The sequence below is a fragment of the Pygocentrus nattereri genome, chromosome 2 (assembly GCF_015220715.1).
Source record: "Pygocentrus nattereri isolate fPygNat1 chromosome 2, fPygNat1.pri, whole genome shotgun sequence".
Lineage (NCBI taxonomy): Eukaryota > Metazoa > Chordata > Actinopteri > Characiformes > Serrasalmidae > Pygocentrus > Pygocentrus nattereri.
In genome coordinates, this window is record NC_051212.1 from 1385176 (window position 1) to 1406232 (window position 21057).

Consider the following 21057-nt stretch of genomic DNA (forward strand, 5'->3'; position numbering starts at 1 on the left):
CAACTAGATGGTGCCTGAATGAACTAGTGGAATTCCGATCTGCCTGGACAGATAGCTTTATAGACACAAAGATAAGTAGCAGCAAAGATAGCGCTCATTGTACTCTCAGCTGAAGGTGATCTGAATCCAAAAAAAAAAAAAGAAAATGAACAGTGCTGGAAATTAAAAGTGCAAGTCCATGATACAAACATTAAGTTGAAAAACTCAAAACAGCAAAACTCTTCCCACACTCTGAGCAGTGATACGGTTTCTCTCCTATATGAATGCTCTGGTGTTTTCGGAGATTACTCTGCATAGCAAAATTCTTCCCACACTCAAAGCAGTGAAACAGTGCGTTTTGGTGTGAAACGGTGTTTCTCCTGTGTGAATCCGCTGGTGTGTTTGGAGATTACCCTGTGTTGTAAAATTCTTTCCACACTCTGAGCAGTACTGAGCTCTGTTTTTGCCTGTAGTCCTCTGTGTTGGTTTGCAAGGTGAGTTCATGTGAGGAGCAGCAAAGGAAGGAGTACTGGAGCTTCTGGACGCCACATTCAACTTTCATAATTTGTTAGCCCCGTTTTACCCTGTTCTTCAGTTGTCAGGGACCCCCATGGACCCTCAAAGGGCAGGTACAATTTGGATGGTGGATCATTCTTAGCAATGCATTAAACACTGACATGGTGGTGATGTGTTAGTGTGTGTTGTGCTGGTCTGATTGGATCAGACATAGCAGTGCTGCTGGGGTTTTTAAACACCTCCATATCACTGCTGGATTGAGAACAGTCCACCAACCAAAAAATATCCAGCCGACAGCATCCTGTGACCAATGCTGAAGAACTAGAGGATGATTAACTCACACTGTACAGCAAGAGATGTCATCTCTCTCTTCTACAGGGTGAACTTACAACGCAGGTGCATCTGATAGAGTGGACACTGTGTTTTAAAATGGGCGCAAAAACAAGAAGGTGGTCATAATGTTACGTCCGATCGTTGCGTTTCACATTGAGTCTTTATTCAGCTTTAGCAACACTTTAGCAAAAAGCATTGAGTTCCTTTCACTGAAACTAAGGGGCCGAGCCCAACTCAAAAACAACTCCACACCATAATGCCCCACCACCAAACCTTACACTTGGTACAATGCAGCCAGACAACTGCTGTTCTCCTGGCAACTGCTAAACCCAGACTCCTCCATCTGATTACCAGACGTCTGGGGGAAACATGATTGGCAGCACTTTAGACCACTGCATTCAACTTATTAGAATTGAGGACTGTATAAATGACAAGTTATAAAATGACTTGAGAATCTCCCCGCTGTGGGACTAATAAAGAATTATCTTATAATTGATTATCTTAAAAGATTGGATATTGAGCAAGTTCCTCTTGCAGAAACTGCTAGAAACAAACTAGATTAGATAATTAGATAAATGAATAAAAAAAAAAAAAAAAAAAAAAACAGTTTCATGACCAATCCCTTTTTGTCCTTCAGTGTGTATATACATAAATATTATTACTAGAACAGCTACTTCATTGTTGAGACATTACCAAATAAAAACATGTACTGTCTTCTTCTGGTTGCTGTCTATACAAGAACTAGAAAGTCAGACCATGTCAGCCCAGTTTCTTCCACTGCTCTTTGGTTGCCATTTAGATTCCACACAGCATACAAATACAAACTCCTCCCACACTCTGAGCAATGATGCAGTTTCGTTCAGGTGTGAATTCGCTGGTGTCTCCTGAGGGCACCACTTTCTCTAAAACTCTTTCCACATTCAATGCAGTAATACGGTTTCTCTCCTGTGTGAATACGTTGATGGCTTTGGAGACTATCCTTTGCAGAAAAACTCTTCTCACACTCTGAGCAGTGATACGGTTTCTCTCCTGTGTGAATGCGCTGGTGTATTTGAAAATGACTGTTGACGAAATCTCTTCCTACATTCAGAGCAGTAGTATGGTTTCTCTCCTGTGTGAATGCGCTGGTGTGAGCGGAGATTACACTGTGTAGTAAAGCTCTTCCGACAGTCTGAGCAGTGATATGGTTTCTCTCCTGTGTGAATGCGCTGGTGAGTTTGGAGATTGCGCCGTTGACTAAAACTCTTTCCACAGTCAAAGCAGCAATACGGTTTCTCTCCTGTGTGAATGCGCTGGTGTGATCGGACACTATCCTGTGTAGTAAAACTCTTTCCACAGTCTGAGCAGTGATACGGTTTCTCTCCTGCGTGAATGCGCTGGTGTGTTTGGAGACTACTCCGTTGACTAAAACTCTTTCCACACTCTGAGCAGTGATACGGTTTCTCTCCTGTGTGAATGCGCTGGTGTGATCGGACACCATCCTGTGTAGTAAATCTCTTCCCACAGTCTGAGCAGTGATATGGTTTCTCTCCTGTGTGAATGCGCTGGTCAGTTTGGAGATTGCGCCGTTGACTAAAACTGTTTCCACAGTCTAAACAGTAATACGGTTTCTCTCCTGTGTGAATGCGCTGGTGTGATTGGAGATTAGTCTGTGTAGTAAAACTCTTTCCACAGTCCGAACAGTAGTGAGCTCTTTTTTTGCCTGTAGTCTTCTGCGTTGGTTTGCAAGGTGAGTTCACGTGAAGACCAGCAGAGGAATTTTTCTGAGTACTGGAGCTTCTGTACGCCATATTACCACATTCAGCCTTAATTTATTTAAGCAGGTTCTTGATGCGTTTGTGGATGTTGCTTAGATATGTGCATCAAGGCACTTGGAAAGCACGGTCATCTGGAGCAGGAGATCGTTCTGAGGGAGAACAAGGAGAAAAAACAACACAATGTTTAAATCAGAAATTATAGTAAAAAAGAAAAAAAAAATGGATGTTTGTCTCAATTTTTGATAGAGGTAACAGCATAAGTTATAGACTTTTTGGTGCAAACCACCACAGACATTTTTACACTGAAGAAGATAAGGTATCTTCTCACTGTGAACAGATGCAATTTTTGCGTTGAGAGTGTTGGTAGAGAAGTACAGAGAAGGTCAGAAGGAGCTGCATTGTGTCTCTGTGGATCTAGAGAAGGCATATGATAAGGTGCCATGAGAGGAACTGTGGTACTGTATGAGGAAGTCAGGTGTAGCTGAAAAGTATGTAAGGGTGGTGCAAGACATGTATGAGGATAGGGAGATAGTGGTGAGGTGTGCAGTTGGAGTGACAAATGGTTTCAAGGTGAAGGTAGGGTTACATCAGGGATCAGCTTTGAGCCCCTTCTTGTTTGCAATGGTGATGGACAGGTTGACATATGAGGTCAGGCAGGAGGCTCCATGGACCATGATGTTTGCAGATGACATTGTAATCTGTGGTGAGAGTAGAGAGCAGGCGGAAGAGAATCTGGAGAGGTGGAGGTTTGCACTGGAGAGGAATGAAGGTCAGTAGAGACAAGACGGAATACATGTGTGGGAATGAGAGGGAGGCAGGTGGAAAGGTGAAGATGCAAGGAGTAGAGGTCGTAAAGGTGGAGGACTTCAAATATCTTGGGTCAACCATCCAGAGCAATGGACAGTGTAGAAAAGAGGTGAAGAAGAGAGTGCAGGCAGGATGGAGTGGGTGGAGACAGGTGTCAGGGCTGATGTGTGACAGAAGGATAGCAGCAAGAGTGAAAGGGAAGGTTTACAAGATGGTAGTGCATCCTGCTATGATGTATGGTTTGGAGACTGTGGCTCTGTCTAAAAGACAGGAGGCTGAGCTGGAGGTGACTGAGATTAAGATGCTGGAGATTTTCATTGGGAGTGACAAGGATGGACAAGATTAGAAATGAGCAGATCAGAGGGACAGTGAAGGTGGAGCAGTTTGGAGATAAAGCCAGAGAAGCTAGGTTGAGATGGTTTGGACATGTGTTGAGGAGAAATAGTGGATATATTGGGCAAAGAATGTTGGAGATGGAGCTGCTGGGTAGATGGAGAAGAGGTAAACCTCAGAGAAGGTTTATGGATGCAGTGAAGGTGGACATGGAGATGGTTGGTGTGAAAGTAGAGGAGGCAACGGATAGGGCAAGATGGAGGCAGATGATCCGCTGTGGCGACCCCTAAAGGGAGCAGCCGAAAGACGAAGAAGAAGATTTATAGACAGATTGCCAGGACTGCAAACTGCAGAGTGTCAACAGCAATGAAAGCAAATTATTAAAAGGTCTTCATTCAAAGCAAATATTTAACAAAATAAACGCCCTATGGTCAGAGAAATCTATATTAGTGGGCAGAGCACAGGAGACATATTTAACTGAAGATGACAAATGGTCTGTTCAAACAGACCAAGGAAGTCAAAGCTGACAAATGCAAATGCAGAGCCAAAGCAACTGTTCTCAAATGAAATGTTCCCCCATTTGGAGGCGACTCCCAACCTGTACTAACCATGACTCAAGGTCTCAAATACTGCAGGAGATTTGCTGCTCCCAAAACAAGCTGAAAACTTACTCAAGATAGCTGCCCAACCTACGGCCACATTTATGATTTGGGTGGAAAGTTTAAAACAATCAGATGTAGTGAATCTACATGAAAGAGGACACAAATGAAAATAACATGGTAAGTACAGCCGCACTGCAGTTCAGTATAGCGTAGGATCTGTGATGGTTTGAGGGTCTTTACTCCCCCAATGGCCCAAAGAGACCCTGTTTGGTGACATCGTCTCATGGACTCTTAAATGCTAAGAGGGTTCAAAAGAAAATCTGGCTCCATCTGTGAGAAATGCAAAAAAAAAAAAAAAAAAAAAAAAAAAAAAAACCTGTCACAGTTGGATCTCTCAGCAGTACAATGAGCCAGGTTCAAGTTCAAAGTGTTTAGAGTGTATATAGAGCAGAAGAGGAGGGCACAAAAATAGGACCTGGATTTAAGTGATACTGTTTTGATCCCACAACCAGGGAAATTCCATCTCCGCATTTAACCCATCCATGCAAGTGAAACACCACACACACACTAGGGGGCAGTGAGCACACTTGCCCGGAGCGGTGGGCAGCCCTATCCGCGGCGCCTGGGGAGCAATTGGGGGTTAGGTGTCTTACTCAAGGACACCTCAGTCATGGACTGTCGGCGCTGGGGATTGAACCGGCAACCTTCCGGTCACAGGGCCAGATCCCTAACCTCCAGCCCACGACTCCCCCCAAAAGGAACCCAGAGGTCCTAGAGAGATTTGTAACAATCTCTCAGTTTCATCAAGCCTATCTGTTAAAAATCTTGGTGTCATGATAGACGCTGATCTCTCTTTCGACACACATATATCTAATATCACTAGAACAGCTTTCCTGCATCTCCGCAATATCGCTAAATTAAGAAATTCATTATCTCTACAGGATGCAGAAAAGCTAGTTCATGCATTTATCACTTCAAGGCTAGATTATTGTAATGCCCTGCTGTCTGGATGTCACAGCAAAAGCCTTAACAAGCTTCAGCTAGTCCAGAACGCTGCAGCCAGAGTCCTCACAAGAACTAGGAAGTTTGACCATATTAGTCCAGTTTTATCAGCCCTGCACTGGTTACCAGTTAAATTTCACATTGATTATAAAATTCTATTACTGACTTATAAAGCTCTAAACGGGCTCGCCCCTCAGTACCTGAGTGAGCTCCTCTCCTACTATGAACCATCACGCCTACTTAGATCACAAGGTGCTGGCCTACTACTGGTACCTAGAATAAATAAAGCTACATCAGGGGGGAGAGCTTTCTCATACAAAGCCCCCCAGCTCTGGAATAATCTTCCTGCCAATGTTCGAGAATCAGACACAGCCCCAATCTTTAAGTCTAGGCTAAAAACTTATTTGTACAGTCAAGCATTTGGTGATTAGTCTTCCCTGTCAGGTCTAGACCTGCTGGAGTCTACACTCTACGCTCTGTTTTACTGTAATCTGTGGTCAGCCACTCTTTACAGTATTAACTCTGTTTTTTTTTTCTTCTCCTTTCTCTGCCGAGCTGATCAGCTGCCCATCCTGTGCGCCTGATGCTGTTGCCTCTACTGCCTTGATTGGTGCCGCTGCTCACCAGCCTTCTGGACCGGTTTTGACCACCACTGAGCTTCTTGCTGTACAGCGCTGTGCAGTCCTCACCCTCAGATCTCTCTCTTTCTTTTCCCACTTTACTATAATACTTCTTACTAATAATGTTCGCTGTCCGGTGTCGACCATAGGAGGATGGGTTCCCCTTCTGAGTCTTGGTTCCTCTCAAGGTTTCTTCCTCTTTTAGGGAGTTTTTCCTTGCCACCGTCGCCGCTGGCTTGCTCATGGGGGCTCGGACCCGGAGTTTCTCTCTTCTTTTCTCTTCTCTCTGTAATGCTGATTGTTCTGTAAAGCTGCTTTGTGACAACACCTGTTGTAAAAAGCGCTATATAAATAAATTTTGCTTGCTTGCTTGCTTGTATTGAGTGATCTCACAGTATTTGCCCTGTGTTCTCCATTCTGATCAAGTATTTGAGGAGAGCAGATTCACTGCTTTTATGGGGGCAGAGTGAGGCTGCATCAAAATACTAAACGCAGAGAAGCAACAACTGACAATATTTTATTAAAAAAAAAAAAAAAAAAAAAAAATCTGTAAAGATTCTGATTCTTAAAGAACTGTTAAAATTGGTAATAGTGGTTTATTTCAATAAATGTACTTAAAGAACAGGGGAGAAAAGGCCTTCGCACCCAACCTAAACCAGTCCCCACCCAAACCAAACTAGCAGCAAAACCACCCAAAATAAACCAGCACATTCATGTAAATTAAATAACTCACAAAGTAAATTGAGCCGATAATAAATGCAGTAGCTTTAAAATAAACATTTTTATAAACACTTTACAAACTTATCAACTCAATAATTACTAACTTAATCTGTATAGAATCTTTTCTTTTAAGTCTGTTTCCCTCTCTATATTTCTGTAGAAGTGAGTTATAAACACTGTAAATGTAGCGCAACATCAAGTGTTTAGAGTGGAAAATTAACTGAAATTTTACTGGACCAGAACACATCTTGGACTGTTTATGAAGGATTTCAGGTAAATCTGCTGTAGTAGCAATCAGAGTGACATGTCGAACCTCGGATCCAGGAGGAGCAGTGCGAGTTCCGCCCTGGTTGTGGAACACTGGACCAACTCTTTACCCTCTCCAGGAATCTGGAGGGTTCATGGGAGTTTGCCCAACCAGTCCACATGTGCCTTGTGGATTTGGAGAAGGCATTCGACTGTGTTCCCCGGGGTATTCTGTGGGAGGTGCTTCGGGAGTACGGGGTACATGGCTCTTTGCTACGAGCCATTCAGGCCCTGTACAAACAAAGCTGGAGCTTTCCTAGTGAGAGTTGGACTCTGTCAGGGCTGCCCTTTGTCATCGATTCTATTCATAATTTTTATGGATAGAATTTCTAGGCGTAGTCAGGGGATGGAGGGTGTCCGGTTTGGTGACCTCAGGGTCACATCGCTGCTGTTTGCAGATCATGTGGTCCTATTGGGGACATCAGGCTGTGAACTTCAGCTTTCGCTGGATCAGTTTGCAGCCGAGTGTGAAGCGGCCGGGATGAGAATCAGTACCTCTAAATCCGAGAACCATGGTTCTCAGGCGGAAAAGGGTGGAGAGCCCTCTCTGGGTCAGGGATAGGCTCTTGCCTCAAGTGGAGGAGTTTAAGTATCTCGGGGTCTTGTTCATGAGTGATGGTACAACGGAGCGGGAGACTGACAGGCGGATTGGTGCTGGGTCAGCAGTGATGCGGGCTCTTTACCGGTCTGTTGTGGTAAAGAAAGAGCTGAGCCATAAGGCAAGGCTCTCGATTTACCGGTTGATCTACGGGTCATCCGGGAGGGACTCGGAATAGGGCCGCTGCTTCTTCACATCGAGAGGAGCCAGCTGAGGTGGTTCGGGCACCTGGTTAGGATGCCTTCTGGACGCCTCCCTCGGGAGGTGTCACAGGCAAGTCCACCTAGGAGGAGACCCCGTTGAGCGCCTCGGAATCCCCCTTGGAGAGCTAGTGGAAGTGGCTGGGGAAAGGGAGGTCTGGGCCTCATTGCTTAGGATGCTGCCCCTACGACCCGAACCCCGGAGAAGCGGAAGATAATGGATGGGTGGATGGATGTTTTTCAAATTATATGCAACCCATATTTTTAAAAGGAAAATACTACAAAGATGAGCTGAAACTGAGAAATTTTATAGTTTTTTTTTTTTTTTTATTTGATGCTGACAACACATTCCAAACAGTTGGGATGTCACCCATAACGTGCATAATGCACCCTGATGCCTTCATGAATACTGGCTTTTGAACTCTGCACTGATAACAAGCTGAGTGGTCTTCAGCCCGGAGAACAGTGTCCATAATTTCCAATTTCAGAATTTCAAATGTTGATTCGTCTGACCACAGGACACTTTTCCACTCCCCCTCAGTCCATTTTAAATGAGATCAGGCCCAGATAAGGTGGCAGCGTTTCTGCATCCTGTTTATATTTGGTTTCTTCTTTGTGTTTTAGAGTTTAACAGCATTTGTGGATGCAGTGATGAACTGTGTTCACAGACAGTGGTTTTCAGAACTGTTTGAGCCCATGCAGTGATTTCCACTACAGAATCATGTCTGTTTTTAATGCAGTGCTGCCTGAGGGCCCAAAGATCATGGCCAGCAGATAATGGTTTTCAGCCTTGTGCCTCACTGACAGATTTCTCCAGATTCTCTGAGTCTTTAATGATATTCTGTACTCTAGACGATGAAAAGCAGAAGTTCTTTGCTGTTTTATGTTGAGAAACATTATACTTGAATTGTTGCACTACATGATTGTGCAGTCTTTCACAGAGTGGTGACCCCTCCTCATCTGTTCTTCTGAAAGACTCCGCCTCGCTGAGATGCTCTTTATACCCAGTCATGTTACTGACCTGCTGCCAATCAACCACCAGGTTCTGTTTAGTGTTACACAACTTTGCTAGTCTTGTGTATCCCTGTCCTAACTTCACTGGAACATGTTGTTGGCATCAAATTCAAAATATTTTCCAAAAAGTAATTCAATTTCTCACTTTCCACATCTGATATATTGTTTTGTAGTGTTAATTAAATGTAGGGTCTAAATGATTTGCACATCACCGCATTTTCTTTTTTCTGCCGCATTTTTTAAACTGAAGGTATAATTCACCTTTCAGGAATATGAAAGACGTGTGAACTCTGCTCAGGGAGTCTCTTCACACCTCATCTCTGACAGTTCCCACCTCTAAAGGACCTGTGAGCCCCTCCCCACCACCCTCTCCCATCACCCCCACACAGACCTTTATTCAAACAGCTACTATTAGATTATTACTTCAGTTCAAAACGTCCACGCTTCAACATTTCCACTTTAGGCTTACTACAAGAAGATGGAGAAATAAAAAGACGCGCAGAGTCTCTAAAACCAGTCTGAGCCGCTCTAAACAGAAAAAACAGAGAGAAAAAGAGACAAATGGCTCTTTACCTTCAGCAGATCGGCTCCCGTTTCTCTCTATTTCTGTTAGAGTGAGTTATAAACAGAGAAACAGAGAGAAAAAGAGATAAACGGCTCTTTACCTTCAGCAGATCGGCTCCTGTTTCTCTCTAAATCCGCAAAGCTCTTCTTCTTCTCCTCTTTAGTGTCTTTTGAGAACCACCGTTTTTGAACTAGCGCCCCCATTTGACGTCATCACTGTGGATCTGGGGGCGATACTTTTCTAATCCCACCTTTTTTCCGACAACCCCGCCTCCTGCGCTCCTATTGGCTAGAAGTTCATAAGAGCAGCCGCCTGTTTATTGAATGCAGCAGTTTTAAATTTACAAACAACTGCAGGAAATTTGATGAGAACTGATGGAAAATGAACGCAGCAGATTATCAGACATTGTTGCTGTCCCAACTCACTAACTCTGAACTTCTCTACAACATACATTCATTACAAATTCCCAGGCACCATAATTGTTATTCAGTTCGTTTATAAACAGTTTAATGTATAAATAATAATTTTTTCATTTCCTTTTTCTAGTTTTCTTAGCCAGGTTTCAGCCCTGTTATTGTCATGTTTGAGAAAAACAGTCCTAAAACATTTATTTTAGAAGCTTATGGTACCAGAAGCGTCCGTTTGGAGGGTACCACCAATTAATAATACTACAAAACAATCACTGTTTGATCATAAAGAAGTTTGTAAAGAGGAAATTCTAAAAACACTAAAAATGTGTATTTCTTTCTAGAAAATAATGAATTGAATTGATGATGTTTAAAGCAGTTTGAGGTCTAAAGTGAGCTTTATCTACAGAACGTGGTAAATTCAGCTCGACTGTCTCTTTCTCTTTACTGTGATTACGTTTATACTGTTTCTTCTCTAACTTTGTCAGTAAGTCAGTGCACTTTCTGTTCGTTCACTGAGATGAATTATAATTTCTAATGTACTAAATCAAATTCCTTTACCTGACACAGTCAAATAAAGAGACTCTGATTCTGAATCGGCAGTGAAATAATGAACAGCATACAAACTCAAACTGAAGAGTGTAGAGATGTACATTATTTCTTCTTCGTCTTTCAGCTGCTCCCTTTAGGGGTCGCCACAGCGGATCATCTGCCTCCATCTTGCCCTATCCACTGCCTCCTCTACTTTGACACCAACCATCTCCATGTCCATCTCCATGTTCACTACATCCATAAACCTTCTCTGAGGTCTACCGCTTCTCCTTCTAGCTCCATCTCCAACATTCTTTGACCAATATATCCACTATTCCTCCATGTCCAAACCATCTCAACTTGGCCTCTCTGGCAGGAGTACTGTGAGGCTAGTTGCATAGCGAAAAGAATGGTGGCAAAGGCAAAGGCTCAGGCCTATGATGAGCTGTATGAGAGGCTGGACAGTAAAGAAGGAGTAAAGGACTTGTATCGTTTGGCTAAACAGAGAGATAGAGCTGGAAAGGATGCACAGCAGGTTAGACTGATAAAAGATAGAGAGGGAAATGTACTAGTGAGTGAACAGAGAGTGATGAGTAGATGGAAGGAGTACTTTGAAGAACTAATGAATGAGGAAAACAAGAGAGAGAGGAGGACAACGGGGGGAGAGATAGTGGATCAGGAAGTGCAGAGAATTAGTAAGGTGGAAGTGAGGGCAGCTTTAAAATGGATGAAGAATGGAAAGGCAGTTGGTCCAGATGACATACCTGTGGAGGTATGGAGATGTTTAGGAGAGAAGGCAGTGGACTTTTTAACCAGGTTGTATAACAAAATCCTGGAGAGTGAGAGGATGGATGTACATTATTTATTCATTTATTTATTATTTCATTTGTTTTCTAGTAGATTAAATCTATTCTTTTACTCAGAACATATACTGGAATAGTGACAAATTTCAGAGTTATATTGAAACAGATCTTTGGGAGGAAGTTTTGTTTAATAAAAGAATAATTTGGCTGATCTGAAAAGGTTAATTTAATTCACATTTAGAATCTTTAAGTTCAAAAACAGGGAGCAAGAATCGGCACAACACGAAGAAAATATGATCATTCTGACAAACCACTTGTGAAGAACATCTGAGATTACTTTTCAAAGTACTGGCCAGATACTTATTTAGTATGAAAGTATGGATGGATTATTATATCATACTGATTGATAAGTACATGCTGAGGGAATGATACACACACACACAAAGGCGTGATTGATATCCAACAAAATTTAAGACTAAATTCAAAGTCAATGATTCCAGGTTTTTCCTAAAAAAAATAATCAAAAATAACCAAATATTAACCAGAGAATTTTGTGAAAAGTTTTCTACTGCTGAAATAAAACTGCTCCAATTTAAACACTTTGTTAACCCCTTTTCCACTGTTCTTCAGTGGTCAGGACCCCCATGAACCCTCACAGAGCAGGTACTATTTGGGTGGTGGGTCATTCTCAGCAGTGCAGTAACACTGACGTGATGGTGGTGTGTTACTGTGTGTTGTGTTGGTCTGAGTGGATCAGACACAGCAGTGCTGCTGGAGTTTTTAAACACCTCAATATCACTGCTGGACTCAGAAATGTCCACCAACCAAAAACATCCATCCACTGTACAGCAAGAGATGTCAGCTCTCTCTTTTTACATCTACATGGTGACCTGACAACGCAGGTGCATCTAATAGAGTGGACAGTGAGTGGACACAGAGTCACTGCGAGTGAGTGAGAGCGCGTCACTGCGGCAATGTTTTGTGCTATAAGCTCCTAGATCAACCAAAAGTGGTAAGTAGCTGAAATATCATGGTTTCTCCTGGTTGTTTCATCTGATCAGAGTGTGGCATGTTTAGTTTAAGCCCCTTTTCCCACCTCTAGTGATAATGACAGTGGCTGTGTTTGTGCTAAGTGCCAGCTAGTTAGCTGTCTTGATTGTCCGACACGTGAAATTAGCTACTCCTCTAGGGACGCAACCAGAAACAGCTGTTTACCGGGAGCCAGAGCACGGACATTAGCGGCAACCCTAGATTGTTAGCTAATAAGATATTCGAGAATAATCATTCATGTAGGGGCCAATGATATTCATCTGCGGCAGTCTGAGATAACTAAGGGTAATGTAACAGAGGTGACTAAACAGACTGACGCGCAGACTGTTGATCACACAGCAACGCAGAGAATGAAAGAATCAATCATTTAGAGATGAATGGACTGTATGTGAATTTATATTATAAATCACTGGTTCCCTGATACACTGAATCTACAGCAACTTCCAAAACTGAAGTCAGCTTCTCTTTCTCCAGCTTGGGGGCAGTCGTGGGAACCGTCCCTGTGACTGGAAGGTTGCTGGTTTGATGCCCAGTGCCAACAGCACATGACTGAGGTGTCCTTGAGCAAGACACCTAACCCCCAATTGCTCCCCGGGCGCCATGCCCAGATGGGTTAAACTTGGAGGTGGGATTTCCCCGTTTGTGGGGTTAAAAAAGTATCACTTAACTTTCAAACTCTCAACTTATGAGAATTGAGGACTGTATAAAAGAAAAAAAAATGACTGGAGAATTTTGCCACTGTAGGACTAATAAATAACTGTCGTATAAAGGATTACCTTAAAAGATTGGATATTGACTAAGTTCCTCCTTCACAACTTTTTGGTCCAAAAACTGCTAGAAGGTAACTGTCTAATTTCATGTTATCATGTAATCTTAATATCTTCTCAGTTGCATTATATAAATGAATAAAAAAAATGTTTTATGACCAATCCTGTTCTGTCCTTCAAGCTTATGTATATATATATATATATATATATATATATATACCTAATAAAGTGGTGTGTGTGTATAAGATTATATATATATATATATATATATATATATATATATATATATATATATATATATATATACACACACACACACCACTTTATTAGGTACACTATTATTAGGTACACATTTATTAGGTGTTCAGTTGCTTGTTAACACAAATAGCTAATTAGCCAATCACATGGCCACAACTCAATGCATTTAGGCATGTAGAGGTGGTCTGTTGAAGTGCAGACCGAGCATCAGAATGGAGAAGAAAGGGGATTTAAGAGACTTTGAACGTGGCATGGTTGTTGGTGCAAAACGGGCTGGTCTTAATATTTCAGAAACTGCTGATCTACTGGGATTTTCATGCACAACTATCTCTAGGGTTTACAGAGAATGGTCTGAAAAAGAGAAAATATCCAGTGAGCGGTCAGTTGCGTGGACGAAAATGCCTTGTTGATGTGAGAGGTCAGAGGTCAGACTGGTTCAAGATACTAGAAAGGCAACAGGAACTCAAATAACCAACCAAAATCTCTGAGGAATGTTTCCAACACCTTGTTGAAAGTATGCTATGAACAATTAAGGCAGTTCTGAAGACAAAAGGGGGTCTAAGCTTTTACTAGCAAGGTATACCTAATAAAGTGGCCAATGAGTGTATATACACATATTGCTTTGTCTCATATGATGATGATGATGATGAAGAACCACCTTTATTGTTACTAGTCACAAATATCAGCAAAATGGCCATCAACCTGTCCAAGCACATACAATATGACAAATGGTGGGGCGGACAGGATGGGAAAACAGGAATGAGGAAAAACACAGAATACCGAATACATAGAGAAAGGGAGAAGATTTAAAAAAAAAAAAAAAAAACACCCCAGACAAGGTTCCTAAGGGACTACAGTCTGAGAACACCTCAGCGCATAAGCACATAAGTACACATTACAGTCCAGAGTCCAAGACTTGCAATGGGGGTGGGGTGAAGGGTGAAGACAAACCCAGCACAACAATCAACCATCCGGTTCTGCAGCCATATTCGGTGCTGATCACAGACCCGTCAGGCCACGCCGAGGGGGTAGAAGCGGTGAAGGCGTCCGGAAGGGTGGGGGTTGGGGGGGCCTGGAAAAGGCGCTTCGCCTGGCATCCTAAGTCTAGGTACCTCAGTCCACAGGGTGTCATAGCGATAACACAGCAAATTGCCATGGAGACAGCCTTGAATGGGTCCCAGGCAGAGTCACCAATCAGCAGGTCTTTGGGGGAGTGGGGGAAGGGATAAAAGAGCGTCTTGCTGCAGTGTTCTTCTGGAGGAATTTGTTGTTCCGGCAGTGGGCTGGTGAGCAGGATTATTTTGGCCTTCAGGCCAGTAGTCACGTTTTCACGACTACTCACCTAGTCCATTTTGTCCATCTGGTCTCTCAATCGATCCGTATACCTTTGCAAAGCCGCAAGCTTCTCCATGATGTTTTCCCAGTTGCGATTTGTGGTTACAGTCTGAGTACTGACAGCTCTGCCCACCATGTCAATCATATCGGACAGCTTTAAGGGGCCGTAGACAGCTGTTCTCATTTTCTGAATCTCATGATAAACCAGGACAATGCCTAAACCAATCATCAACACAACTGTAATCATGGTTCTGAATACACAGACGTCCTCAATATCCTCCATGGAAAGAGCCGCTAGGCACACGACTTGCCACCTCTCCCACACGTCCATCGTGTAGCCAGCTGCAAACGTTCCGGCAGGACAGGCTGGTTCCCCCGAACCTGGACTTCTCGTCGAGAAGATGGTGTCAATAGCATTGAGACCATTTAATCAAATCCATTTTTCTTAGTTTGAAGAGCAGCACAGAGAGAGTCTCTCAAGTAAAGACAGTAGACTAGACAAGACTGGAGAAGTGAAGCAGGAGAGATAAGGAAGAGGAGAGGGAGAAAGCGTGACCGCCTTCGTTGAGAGCCAGAGAGGAATATGAAGGAAAAAAAAAAAAAAAAAAAAAAAAAATATATATATATATATATATATATATATACACATACACACACACACACACACACACACACACACACAGCTCAAAAACAAAGGGAACACTTAAACAACACAATATAACTCCAAGTAAATCAAACTTCTGTGAAATCAAACTGTCCACTTAGGAAGCAACACTGATTGACAATCAATTTCACTGCTGTTGTGTAAATGGAATAGACAACAGGTGGAAATTATTGGCAATTAGCAAGACACACTCAATAAAGGAGTGGTTCTGCAGGTGGGGACCACAGACCACTTCTCAGTACCTTTCTGCTTTCTGGCTGATGTTTTGGTCACTTTTGAATGTTGGTGGTGCTTTCACACTCGTGGCAGCATGAGATGGACTCTACAACCCACACAAGTGGCTCAGGTAGCGCAACTCATCCAGGACGGCACATCAATGCGAGCTGTGGCAAGAAGGTTTGCTGTGTCTGTCAGCGTAGTGTCCAGAGGCTGGAGGCGCTACCAGGAGACAGGCCAGTACACCAGGAGACATGGAGGCCATAAGAGGGCAACAACCCAGCAGCAGGACCACAAAGGCGGCTTTGTGCAAGGAGGAACAGGAGGAGCACTGCCAGAGCCCTGCAAAATGACCTCCAGCAGGCCACAAATGTGCATGTGTCTGGTTAGAAACCGACTCCATGAGGATGGTATGAGGGCCCGACGTCCACAGATGGGGGTTGTGCTAACAGCCCAACTCCGTGCAGGACGCTTGGCATTTGCCAGAGAACACCAGGATTGGCAAATTTGCCACTGGCGCCCTGTGCTCTTCACAGATGAAAGCAGGTTCACACTGAGCACGTGACAGAGTCTGGAGATGCTGTGGAGAGCGATCTGCTGCCTGCAACATCCTTCAGCATGACCGGTTTGGCAGTGGGTCAGTAATGGTGTGGGGTGGCATTTCTTTGGAGGGCCACACAGCCCTCCATGTGCTCGCCAGGGGTAGTATGACTGCCATTAGGTACTGAGATGAGATCCTCAGAGCCGTTGTGAGACCATATGCTGGTGCGGTCTCTGGGTTCCTCCTAATGCAGGACAATGCTAGACCTCATGTGGCTGGAGTGTGTCAGCAGTTCCTGCAAGATGAAGGCATTGAAGCTATGAACCGGCCCGCCCATTCCCCAGACCTGAATCCGATTGAGCACATCTGGGACATCATGTCTCGCTCCATCCACCAACGCCACATTGCACCACAGACTGTCCAGGAGTTGGCGGATGCTTTAGTCCAGGTCTGGGAGGAGATCCCTCAGGAGACCATCCACCACCTCATCAAGAGCATGCCCAGGCATTGTAGGGAGGTCATACAGGCACGTGGAGCCTACACGCAATACTGAGCCTCATTTTGACTTGTGTTAATGACATTACATTAACATGACATGACATACATTAAGTTGGATCAGCCTGTAGTGTGTTTTTCTACTTTAATTTTGTGTGTGACTCCAAATCCAGGCCTCCATTGGTTAATAAATTTGATTTCCATTGATGATTTTTGTGTGACTTTGTCAGCACATTCAACTTTGTACAGAACAAAGTATTCAATGAGAATATTTCATTCATTCAGATCTAGGATGTGTTATGTGTGTTCCCTTTATTTTTTTGAGCAGTGTATATACAAATTTCTTCTAGTGATATACAAAGCTCAAATACATCTTATTGTGAACAGCCAGACCCATTTAAATCACAAGGTACATGTGTCTTAAAATTTGAGAGACTGAAGCTCCTCCCACAGAGCAATGATGCAGTTTCTTTCAGGTGTGAATCCGCTGGTGACTCTTGAGGGCACCACTTTCTCTAAAAGTCTTCCCACATTCAAAGCAGTAATACGGTTTCTCTCCTGTGTGAATGCGCTGGTGTCGCTGGAGATGACTCTGTACAGCAAAACTCTGTCCACATTCTGAGCAGTGATAGGGTTTCTCTCCTGTGTGACTGCGCTGGTGTCGTTGGAGATCACTCTGTACAGCAAAACTCTTTCCACAGTCCGAGCAGTGATACGGTTTCTCTCCTGAGTGAATACGCTGGTGTCTTCGGAGGCTACTATGTACAGCAAAACTCTTCCCACAGCCTGAGCAGCAATATGGTTTCTCTCCTGTGTGAATGCGCAGGTGTTGTTGGAGATATTTCTGTACAGCAAAACTCTGTCCACACTCTGAACAGTGATACGGTTTCACTCCTGTGTGAATGCGCTGGTGTATTTGGAGATAACTCTGTGTAGTAAAACTCTGTCCACACTCTGAACAGTGATATGGCTTCTCTCCTGTGTGAATGCGCTGGTGTATTTGGAGATAACTCTGTTGACTAAATCTCTTCCCACAGTCTGAGCAGTGATACGGTTTCTCTCCTGTGTGAATGCGCTGGTGTCGTTGGAGATGACTCTGTCGACCAAATCTCTTCCCACACTCTGAGCAGTCATACAATTTCTCTCCTGTGTGAATGCCTTGGTGTGTTTGGAGATGACTCTGTCGACTAAATCTCTTCCCACACTCTGAGCAGTGATACAGTTTCTCGCCTGTGTGAATGCGCTGGTGTCTTTGGAGAGCACTTTGTTGACTAAAACTCTTCCCACAGTCTGTGCACTGATACGGTTTCTCTCCTGTGTGAATGCGCTGGTGTGTTTTGAGACTACTCTGTGCTGTAAAACTCTTCCCACACTGTGAGCAGTAGTGAGCTCTTTTTTTGCCTGTAGTCTTCTGTGTTGGTTTGCAAGGTGAGTTCATGTGAAGACCAGCAGAGGAGGTTTTCTGAGTACTGGAGCTTCTGGACGCCATATTCTCACATTCAGCCTTAATTTATTTAAGCAGCTTCTTGATGCGTTTGTGGATGTTCATTAGATATGTGCATGAAGGCACTTGGAAAGCACGGTTGTCTGGAGCAGGAGATATTCTGGAGGAGAACAAGGGTATTAAAAAACAACAAAAAACACCCCCCCACACACATACCCACACACAGGTTAATCAAAAATGATATTACATCAGAAAAAAATGATGTTTGTCTCCAAAACAATTTTTGACGGAGGTAACGGCATAAGTTAGACTTTTTACTGCAAATGACCACCACAGACATTTTGAAGAAGAACTGAAGATAAGGTATCTTCGAACTGTAGACTACTACTCCACACATGTGCTACTGACTTCTGTGAGCATGCAGTTGAGAACCTATTACTTCATGGACCACATTACCCACAAACTAACAGAGACAAGCAGAGTGATCAACTTTTCAAGTTGAAGAATCAAGTTTTTTCCTAATCAGAATTATAGAGAGATTGCCAGGACTGCAAACTGCAGAGTATCAACAGCAATGAAAGCAAATTATTAAATGTTTTCATTCAAAGCCAATATTTAACAAAATAAACGCCCAATGTTCAGAGAAATCTACATTAGTGGGCAGAGCACAGGAGACATATTTAACTGAAGATGACAAATGGTCAGTTCAAACTGACCAAGGAAGTCAAAGCTGACAAAGGCAAATGCAGAGCCACAGCAACTGTCCTCAAATGAAATGTTCCTCCATTTGGAGGTGACTCCCAAAGTCAAGGTCTCAAATATTGCAACAGATTTGCTGCTCCCAAAACAAGCTGAATAACTTACTCAAGATAGCTGCCCCAACTGTGGCCACATTTTGATGTACTTGAATTTCAGTCTGACTCTGTTTAAGAAAAGTTCTTTTTTAAAGTTCAGAAAAATGATAAACATTGCTTAAATATACTAGCATTAACTTCAATTTAGTGTTAAATATACTGTACATAATATACACAATACACAAACTCTGAAGTGAGACTAATAATTTATGAATAGCAAATGATCAAATGAATCAGTGCACCTGAACAAGCTTCCCAATTTCACTCATCTCCTGATTTGTACATAATTGTTTTCAGCAATAAATGTAATAAAGGAAAGAAAAGAGAATAGGGAGTAAGACTAACAGTGTGTACACTGGTTTAACATATACTAAACATAACTAAATACTAAATGCAGGAAGACAACAACCAACAAGATTTTGTTAAAGAAAAATCAGAAAAGATTCTAATTCTAAAAGAAGTGTCAAAAGTGGTAATACTGGTTGATTTCAATAGATTTACTTAAAGAACTAGGGAGAAAAGGCCTTTCCACCCAAACTAAACTAGCAGCACACCCATAAAACTAAACCAATCCCCACCCAAACTAAACCAGCAGCGAAACCACCCAAACTATAAACCAGAAGACCCCCCCACACACACACACGCATACACCTAAAAACATTCATGTAAATGAAATAACTCACAAAGTAAAATGAACGTAAAAATCAATGTAATATCTTTAAAATAAACATTTTTATAAGCACAAACTTATCAACTCGATAATTACTGAGTAACTTCTGAGTAACAGAAAATCAGTATAAAATCTAAAGTTTATTTACCCTTTCTATATTTCTGTAGAAGTGAGTTATAAACACATTGTAAATGTAGCGCAGCATCATGTGTTCCGAGTGGAAAATGAACAAATTTTCCTGAACCAGAACGCATCTTGGACTCTGTTGCTTATGAAGGATTTCAGGCAATTCTGATGTAATAGCAATTAGAGTGACATTTTATTATAGGAACTACAACTCCATTTCCAAAAAAAGTTGAGATACCATGCAAAATACAAGTTCTCCATGTAAATAAACGTAGGATGCAATTCTATGCAAATCATGTGTTTTACAAATTATATGCAACCCATATTTCAAAATGAAAATAGTATAAAAGACAACATATGTTGAAACTGGGAAATTTTATATTTTTAAAATATATGCCCATTTAGAATTTGATGCTGACAACACATGCCAAAACAGTTGGGATGTCACCCATAACATGTGCACTAATGCACCCCGATACTATCATACTAGAATTGAAAATGAATACTAGATTTAGAACTGTGCACTGATAACAAGCTGAGTGGTCTTTAGCCTGGAGAACACAGTGTCCATGATTTACTAATTTATTATTATTATTATTATTATTATTATTATTATTAAGAATTTCAAATGTTGATTTGTCAGACCACAGAACGCTTTTCCACTTCCCCTCAATCCACTTTAAATGAGCTCAGAGAAGGCAGCAGTGTTTCTGGATCCTGTTTATATATGGTTTCTTGTTTATGTTGTATTTTAACTTTGTCAATCCAGTGATTAAATGTTGACACAGACAGTGGTTTTCAGAAATGTTTCTGAGGCCATGCAGTGATTTGCACTAAAGAATCATGTCTGTTTTTAATGCAGTGCCGTCTGAGGGCCCAAAGATCATGGCCAGCAGATACTGGTTTTTGGCCTCGTCCCTCACAGACAGAGATTTCTCCAGATTCTCTGATAATGATATTATGTACTCTAGACGATGAAAAGCAAAACTTCTTTGCTGTTTTCTGTTGAGAAACATTATATGTGAATTGTCGCACTACATGATTGTGCAGTCTTTCACAGAGTGGTGACCCCTCCTCATCTTTTCTCCTGAAAGACTCCACCTCTCTGAGATGCTCTTTATACCCAGTCAAGTTACTGACCTGCTGCCAATAAACCACCAGGATTGGTTTAGTATTACATAACTTTACGAGTCTTTTGTGCCCCTGTCCCAATTTCACTGGAAGATGTTGGCATCAAATTCAAAATGGGCAAATATTTTCCAAAAAGTAATTCAATTTCTCACTTTCCACATTTGATATACTGTTTCGTAGTGTTAATTAAATGTAGGGTCTAAATGATTTGCACACCACTGCATTTTCTTTTTTATTTACATTTTGTGCAGCATCCCAAGTTTTTTGGAAATGGTGTTTCTCTATTTCTGTTAGAGCGAGTTATAAACAGAGAAACAGAGAGAAAAAGAGAGAAACGGCTCTTTACCTTCAGCAGATCGGCTCCCGTTTCTCTCCATTTCTGTTAGAGTGAGTTATAAACAGAGAAACAGAGA

At 42.3% G+C, this 21057-nt stretch overlaps 1 protein-coding gene and 1 pseudogene across 1 annotated transcript in view; one reads left to right on the forward strand and one right to left on the reverse strand.

Moving 5' to 3' along the window:
- The window catches only part of LOC108443622 (zinc finger protein 850-like), a 225995-nt gene that overhangs the window by 28464 nt on the left and 176474 nt on the right, over nt 1-21057 (forward strand). The gene's annotated exons all lie outside the window — the stretch shown is intronic.
- On the reverse strand, nt 754-20065 carry LOC108443629 (annotated as a pseudogene).